We start from the raw sequence: 9,136 nt of genomic DNA on the forward strand, positions 1-9,136 counted from the left end.
CTTTATAAATTTTCCTTTTAGTCTCAAGTTTTTTTTTCTTTTGGATGTCGTAATTGTAAATCTTTTAACACTAGCAACTGTCAAACAATTTCGTACATGCCTTTTGAATGCATGCCTGTTTTGGCTTTTTAATGCTGCATGTTCATATATTGGCTGAGTATTTTATTCCTTTGTTGTTGTTTGCTTTCCTTCTTCTGGGCCACTTTCCAAAGCCTTATTAATGGCACTTTGTAAGGAATGAAGCGAACATGTTTCCAAAGCAGTCAACATAATTAACTACATGGCTTTGAGCATTAATGCAATAGCATTTCCTATGCAAACTGAACGTGGTTAGTTGTAACTGCCTAGCTATTAACGCGTATTAATCCTTCTATAAATACCCACGCCTTGCAACTCTTTTGTTCAGCACTTTGCACCAATTAACGCATCAACACCTCTCCACAAAGAATGGATAACAAGAAAGATCTTCCTTCCTCTGCCCCGAGCTCAAGCACACCACGTCCTCTTGGAAGGGGACGAATCAAGATTCCAGCTTCCAAACCTCCACGCACTAGAATCCTTCGCCCTAGGCCGGCACCAGCCAAGGTAGTAGAAACCATAATTCTCTCTTCTGATTCTTCAAGCTCTAGTTCAGATGATGAAGATGAAGACTACCTCAAGTTCCTCAGTACCCTAGAGCCTGATGAAGAATACCCAGGAACTCCAACTCCTTCTTCTGAGGATGAAGACTCTCAGATCTCAGAACTTTCCAATTCTGATTCAAAGGATGAGGGAACTCGGGTTCAGGGTAAACCTTAAATGGTTACCCTTCAACATTCAACCAATTCTTGTACTTTCTTGAACATTCTTGAATGATTGGTTGTATTGTTGATTTTGTATGAATAAAAATTGATTCTTGGCATTTTCTTTTACCATCTTGCAAATTTTATCCTTGCGTTATTCATTTTTTATGGTTATTTCTTGCAACATTGGCTTGTATTTCTTTAAATATTTGCCATTCATGTTGACTGAACGTTTCTCAGGAGTTAACTCTTCAATCTCATAAGCTCCATTTGACAAAACTTGAGAAATCTTAAATGGTCCTTCCCAATTGGGTGACCATTTTCCAAAGACTCGATCTCGTCTGTCCATGGGGAGGATGACTTTCCAAACTAAGTCTCCTACGTCAAAGAGTTTGGATTTAACCCTTTTGTTATATGCTCTAGCAATTCGTTCTTTTTGTCGAATCAAAGCATCTAACGCCTGCAACCTTTCCTCATCCACGTCTGTTAATTCATCTAACATTATGTTCTCATAGTGATCAGGAGGTAGTTCCCATTGCCTTTGTACTCGAATCGACTGCATCATTATTTCAACAGGTAACACGGCATCGTGACCATATGTTAGTCGAAAAGGTGTCGAACCTGTTGACTCTTTAGGAGAATTCCTACATGCCCATAGGACTTGGTCCAGGGTCTTATGCCAATTCTTTGGTTTTTGGGCAACGTGCTTTTTAATTAAACTAATTATAACCTTGTTGGCTGCTTCAACTTGGCCATTTGCTTGAGCATAATAAGGCGTCGAAGTCATTAGCTTAAAACCTGATTGTTCAGCAAAATCTTGCATCTTTCGACCAACAAACACCGTTCCTTGGTCAGTAGTGATCGTCTCAGGAAGCCCAAACCTATAAATAATATGGTCTTGGATAAAACTGATCACTGTTTCCTGATCCACATTTGTTAGGGCAACAGCCTCTATCCATTTGGTAAAATAATCAATCCCAACTAGTATATAGCGCTGGTTCTTGGATGACGCGGGCCTTATCTCACCAATTAAATCTAAAGCCCAGCCTCTAAAAGGCCAAGGTTTGATAATCGAATGCAACACACTGGCAGGGACGTGTTGTATCCCCGCGTGTTTTTGACACTCTTGACAACCTTTCGCATATTCTATGCAGTCCTTAAGCATGGAAGGCCAATACAAGCCTTGTCGAAACAAAAGCCATTTCATTTTATGGCCTGCTTGATGGGCACCGCAGGCTCCACTATGGGCGTTTGACATTGCTACATACGCTTCGTTTTCATTTAGGCATTTCAACAAAACCCCTTCAGGAGTCTTCTTAAATAGTTCATTTCCCATGATTGTGTAATTCAAGGCTCTATACTTAACCTTCCTATCGGCTGTACCTGTTGGATTTTCTATGTATTTAACAATGGGTTGTCTCCAATCCGTGTCAGCCAAATTGTCAATCACGAAGACTTCAGTCATTGCTTCATCAAAGTGTGCATCAGCCCTTTCGACCTTTGGTTCATTTGCCCCCAGCTGATGGGGTATTACCTCACATGAGATTAGTTTTTCTTTAATTTCAACTATCTCATCTAATTTTTTCCCCGTTACCTTATAACCAGAAGCAATTTGGGCTAAGTCATTTGCTTCTTGGTTTTCGATTCGAGGCACGTGTTGAATGTCACATGAATCAAACCGTTTTAGTAGCGAGAAGGCAATGACAAAGTATTTCATCAAATGTTCTTGAATGCATTTATATTCCTTTGTCAATTGTCTTATTACTAACTCAGAATCTCCTCTGATTTTAACATGTTTTGCCCCCAAGTCCAAAATAATCTTTAGACCTACAATTAAAGCCTCGTACTCGGCTTCATTATTGGAGCAAGTTCCATTAATCTTGTACTTAAACTTTGTTGGAATCTTTGAAGGAGAAATGATTAAGATTCCAATTCCTGTACCATGTTTGTGCTTCGAGCCATCAAAGTACAATATCCAAGGTTCATGTTCTACGTATGTTATTGGGGTCTCAGCCACCGAGTGGTCAACAAGGAAGTCAGCCACCACTTGACCTTTTACAGCCCTCAGGGGTTGGTACGTCAATGAATATTCAGTTAAAGCTAAAGCCCATTTCCCAATTCGACTATGCAAAATTGGTTTTAATAACATATGCTTAATGATGTCAAAATGGGAATAAACATAAACATGAACTGGTTTGATATATTGCTTAAGTTTGGTACAAGAGAAATACAAACATAGACAAAGCTTTTCAATTGGACTATATCTAGTCTCAGCATCATTCAAGATTCTACTTAGATAGTAAATAACCTTTTCTACGCCATTTTCATCCTCTTGTGCGAGCATGCTTCCAATAGTCGAATCTGATGCTGCGATGTACAACTTCATTGCTTTGTTTCGAATAGGAGGCATTAAAGTTGGAGGCTTCGACAAGTATGCCTTAATATCATCAAATGCCTTTTGTTGTTCCATTCCCCATTCAAATACATCACCTTTCTTGAGCCTCAGCAGTGGAGAAAAAGGTTGAGCTTTACCACTTAGGTTTGATATAAACCTTCTCAAGAAATTGACCTTTCCTAGCAAAGATTGAAGCTGTTTCTTCGTTCCTGGAGGTTCTGTCTCCATGATAGCCTTTGTCTTATTTTGGTTAATTTCTATGCCCTTCTTATGCACAACAAAGCCAAGGAAATCTCCTGCATGTACACAAAAAGCACATTTCAGTGGATTCATTTTTAATCCACATTTTCTCATTCTTTCGAACGATTTTTTAAGATGTTCGATATGTTCATCCTGGGAAGCGGATTTCACAACAATATCATCAATATAAACCTGCATAAATATTTCGATAAAATCATGAAAAATTAAGTTCATAGCTCTTTGGTATGTTGCTCCAGCATTTTTCAATCCAAAAGGCATCACCACCCACTCATAGGTGCCTAAAGCACCAGGGCAACGAAATGCGGTTTTTGGCACATCATCTTCATCAATAAAGATTTGATTATAACCTGAATAGCCATCTAACATACTCAAATATTCATGCCCTGCTGCTGAATCAACTAACATTTCGGCTACAGGCATGGAATATTCATCCTTAGGTGTAGCATTATTCAAGTCTCTAAAGTCTATGCAAACCCTAAGTGATCCATTTTTCTTAATAACAGGAACAATGTTAGCTAACCATTCCACATACCTGGTTGTTCGAATGAACTTGCATTTGAGCAACCTTTCAATTTCTGCTTTGATCTTTGTCATGATTTCCGGTGCAAACCTCCTTGGAAGCTGCTTTACAGGTTTCTTATCTGGTCGAAGGGGTAGCCTATGCTCCACAAGATTTCTGCTTAACCCAGGCATTTCGTTATAGTCCCATGCAAAGCAGTCTCTGTATTTCTTAAGCAACTCGACCATTTTTTCTCTTAAGGTTGGGTCTATATTGGCACTAATGTAAGTTGGCCTTTTAACAGAGCCATCTCCAATATCAACCTCCTGCAAAGGGTCTTGGGCTTGCATTCTCTGAATCGAACTATGTGGATCTTTCTCAAAACCCAAAGGCTCATCATCATAGATGCAATCTAACCTTTGCTTCTTCCCATCATTTACTTCACTAGCCTCCAAGGCCAGTTCGTTCCTTAAGTCATCATTGGCTTCGACAGCCATATTTTCTTGAACATTAATGGCCTCAAGAGCCATTTTGATTCTATTCTCGGCTGCGTAAGCCGTAATTCGATCCCATGCTGGGGACTCAATCATCAAACTCATCATGGTTGACCCATCCAGACACTGGTGGGTATGCATCCTCACACAAGGGTTTCTCTATGTCTTCCCTCTCCCAACAAAAACCATGGGTTGGATGTAACTTAACTGAGTGGTATACATTTTTCGATACCACTTCATTTGGATCGAAGGCAGCATCTTGCTCACCACAAGGAGCAATCGAGGCCAGGTTTTTGTCGAAATTCTGTAAAGTCACAGTGCCTGTCTCTGAAACATATGCACTCTGATCTGCTTCTACGTTCTCGACTAAACCATCTTCTCTCCAGATGATTAATCTTTGGTGCATGGTTGAGGGAACAGCTCCAACACCATGTATCCATTCTCTACCTAATAACAAATTGTAATTAGGTTTGGCAGCTATGACCATAAACAAGGTCTTTCGAACTGTACTACCAACACAAACTTCCAACTGCACTGCCCCCAGGGAATGACCAGTTTTTCCTTCATAGTTGGCCAACACCACATTGTGGGAATGAAGGTCTGTGTCATAGAGACCTAATTTCTTCAACATGAAGTGAGGCATGATGTTCACCACAGCTCCTCCATCCACTAAGACTTTATTGATTCCCACATTATTGACTTTTGCCCTAATGAACAAAGCCTTCAAGTGGTTCTGCATTCCCAGATCTGGCTTCTCGAAGACAGCTTTTTGCTCTTCGACACAACCATTTTGCATAACATAATAACACATTGGCTTATGATCAGCCAAATTAAGGGCTTCGAAGTCCTCTTCCAGCTCATTGACTTCAGTAGGCACATCATATTCCAGTGGCAGAATGGACACCACATTGACCATGACATCAAAATCAGACCCCTCATCCAGGAGATCATCATCCTCCATGTCATCCTCATCTTCTGCCCCTCCTTGGGCATTTTCAGCTATGGGCTCTTCCAATATTATGGAGAGCCTCTCCTTTACTGGCCTCTTGGCCATTTCAACCTTTTCAGCCTTCTGGGTTGCTACAGCCTTGCCCCCAGCCTCAGCCTCTTTTGCTGTCAACTTTTGTTTCCTCTGGAACCTTCGCCACTGAGTGCGGGTCATAGGATTCTTTCCCTTATAGTTATTCCTATAAGAGTATTTGTTGACTTCAGTGGCAGCATTCACTGTTTCCTTCCCAGCTACCACTTTTGAACCCTTGGGTTCAGATACAATGTTCACATTAACATTGCTAGAGCTTCCATTTTCCATCATCCTTCGATTAAAAGTGACGTACTGTCCACTCACCCATTGGTTAACAGGTGTTCTCCCAGATGGTTTGAAAGTGTTTTGGGGGCCTAGCCTCTGATGGATCGAAAGGCCTTTGGTAATAGGCTTTCCCCAGTTGGCCCCTTTGTAAGGCCAAGCTTTTTGATTTGGCCTAGATTTTGGCCATTTTCTCTTGTTTTCAGCATAAGGTACAACACTTTGAAGGCCTGCAGTAGCCTCTTTGTCACACACAGCACTGCATCTAGGGCAAAGCATCACTTCAGCATTCTTCAGCTTGCACCTATTTAGGAAGTCCACCAATTCTTCCTCAGCATTGGGGTACACCTCACGTACCCTCTTTTCATACTCCTCTTCAGGCACAGCCTTGATTGGAGCAGCAGCGTCTATCACTTCAACCATGTTGCAGTCATAGACTTCGACATAGGTAGCGTCTGCAGGTGGCAAGGGGTCTGAATCCACCTTCATTGGAGGCTTTGCCTTATCAGCATACTTCAGCCTTCCTTCATTCAGCGCTTTTTGCACCAAATCCCTGAAAACAACACATTGATAAGTTTTATGTCCCAAATAATTATGAAACTTACAATAACCTCTCTTCTTTCTTTGTTCTATTGGTGGTATTTTCATATCTTTTGGCACAATAATTTGGCCGTCAGTCACCAATAAATCAAAAATCTCATCACATTTAGTAATGTCGAAAGTATAAGTCTTTGTAACAAACTTATCATTTTTTGGTTCGATAGGATTTTTTCCATTCGACGGCCTCAACAATTTGCAAGTGTAAGGAGGCCCAGGCTTTAATTCAGCCACATTAATATCACTATCATCGAAATCTAAGTATTCATCACTCATTTCATAATCAATTTCATTATCATAGGAATCAACAAAACCTATTTCTTTCTTTTTCTGAAACTTAGAATTTCTAACTTTTTCAGCTTTTAACCTTTCGATTTGTCTCACTCTGTCAGCCAACTGTGACATGTCTCGAAGGTATTGGGTATCCAATTTCTTTCGAATTGAATAATCTAACCCACCAGCAGCCATCTCCACTAGTTCGTGTTCAGGCACTTGAGTAAAGCACCTGGATTTCAGCAAACGAAACCTATTTAAATAGTCATCAATTGACTCTAGGTTTTTTCTTTTTACACTGGCTAACTCTTTCAGACTTATCTTGGTTTGGCCCATATAAAATTGCTCGTGGAAAATCCTTTCCAATTGGGCCCAACTATTGATCGAATTGGGAGGCAAAGTTGTAAACCAAGTAAATGCATTCTTGGTAAGCGAATTAGGAAAATACTTCATTCGCAAATTTTCATTATTCGCCAAATTCCCAGACTCAGCTAGATACCTGGCAATATGTTCTACGGTTGACTCATTAGTGTCCCCGGCAAACTTAGTATATTTTGGGACTTTCCAACCTCTTGGTAACTCGGTTTGCAGCACATATTCAGTGAAGGCAGAGACAAAGTTTGGCCTTCGACAACCCGTGTTTAGGCCGTTTTGGGCCAAAATCGTTTCGACCATGTTAGCCAAATTGTGTTGGCCAAGCAAATTATTGTTTTGCACCTCTCGCACTACCTCGTCAGGATCCTGGTTCCTCCTAACCATTACCACTGGAGGGTTCTGATGTACCACTTGTGGATTTGGGTTCATAACAGGAGGGTTTTGATTTACTAATTGAGGCATTTGATTAACCTCGTGAGGATAATAGGTTTCCTCTTGTACAACTGGTGTAGGTGTTGGGTTAGGAACTGTTTCAGTAGCCACATAGGTTGGCCTTTGCTGCACTGGAGTCGAAGACATTGCAGGTAGTATTACTTGTGGAGTAATGGGATTTACTCTAGGAGGTGGTGGGGGTGTCCCAAAAAAATCTGCAATTCGACTCATTTGAAATGCCAACATTTGATAACTCTCGTTGGTATTCTGAATTAATGGATTAAACACAGTACCCATTTGTTGTGTTAAGAGATTAACCATTTCATGGTTGCTCTCATCCATTTGTTGTCTCAAAGACAACACAGATGCAGTCGTTAAGGGTGTAGGAGTTACCCTTGACGAAGTATACCTATCAGATTCGAAACTTGGCATCCCTAAACCAAGTGTAGGGGGAGGCCCATACATAAAACCCTGACCTGATGGTGGTTTCGAACGTCCAAAACCAGCAGTTACGGACGGAATTGCCATAGTTGGAATTGGCAAAGTTGGAATAACATCATGCACAGTCGAAATGGTTGGACTGGAGAATATTGGAACATTCACTAACTCAGATGTTACCAAACTTTGTGGAGGTGGATCGACTCCACCACTCGAACTTGCTTCGCTACTCATCGCACTAGAACTTGGAGTTTTACTAGGATTAGATCTCTGAGTAGTTTTAACCATAACCTAACTTATCATGGGTTATATGCAAGTAACAAGTTTTTTATTCCACAATATAAAAATAAACACAACTTTAACAAACACAAAACCAGTCCCACTGGGCGTGCCAATTTGTTTACGTTGGAATTTGGTAAACAACCGCTAGTTTAAGTATTTAAACTCGCGAGATCAACTAGTAAATCTCAGGACAATTTTGTGTTTGTTCGTTTCAAGAAAACTGTTTGAAGGTTCGTTTGAATAAGGAAACGAACACTTAGGAATTAAAATATTTTAAAGCACACACGAGAAACTAATTCGAATCGCCTCGAAGTAGCAGTTTCTCAAGCAAGTATCTGGATTCAGACTTAGAAAAAATTACTGGAAAACAAATTGCATTGCATTGAATGAAAAACAATTACAAATAAAGATGGTTCACAAAACATACATTTCTCCTTCGAATTCCGTTCGTTCGATCGCTGAGTACTTAGAATTTTTAGAGAGAAAGTTTGTATAAATTTTGTGACCATTGTTCAGAATGAAAAACTACTATAAATACTACTACTAAGTGGTAACTGTTTCTTGATCATCTGGACGCTCCTTCATTTGCCACGTCGACCACGTTCTCCACTTTCATCTTTCATTTCTTCAGCGCGCGCCAAGACCTTTTGGGCCGTTCGTTGTTTCTTTTTTGGGCTTGGCCCAACTATCTCTCGATTCGATTTTGCGCCTTCGATAGCCTCCTGGTAAAACCAAAACTATACGCATCCTCTACAGCTCTCGAAACGCTTTTCTGCTTCGACATAGGGAGTTCTCGACACCAACTTTGAAAGTTTTGTTTTGATAATATAACCTCCAAAATAAATATTGGACCCACCAATTATATTTAATTGATAAATACCAAATTTATGTCCAACATGTATATAAAAAAAGTTAGCTGAATCCGATTCCTGGAATGCGTGTGAAAAAAATTCGATTGAAACAAGAGAATCGTCATGTATACCACATATATTTCCAACTAATATT

The sequence above is a fragment of the Trifolium pratense genome, linkage group LG3 (genome assembly GCF_020283565.1).
Source record: "Trifolium pratense cultivar HEN17-A07 linkage group LG3, ARS_RC_1.1, whole genome shotgun sequence".
NCBI classification, from domain to species: domain Eukaryota; kingdom Viridiplantae; phylum Streptophyta; class Magnoliopsida; order Fabales; family Fabaceae; genus Trifolium; species Trifolium pratense.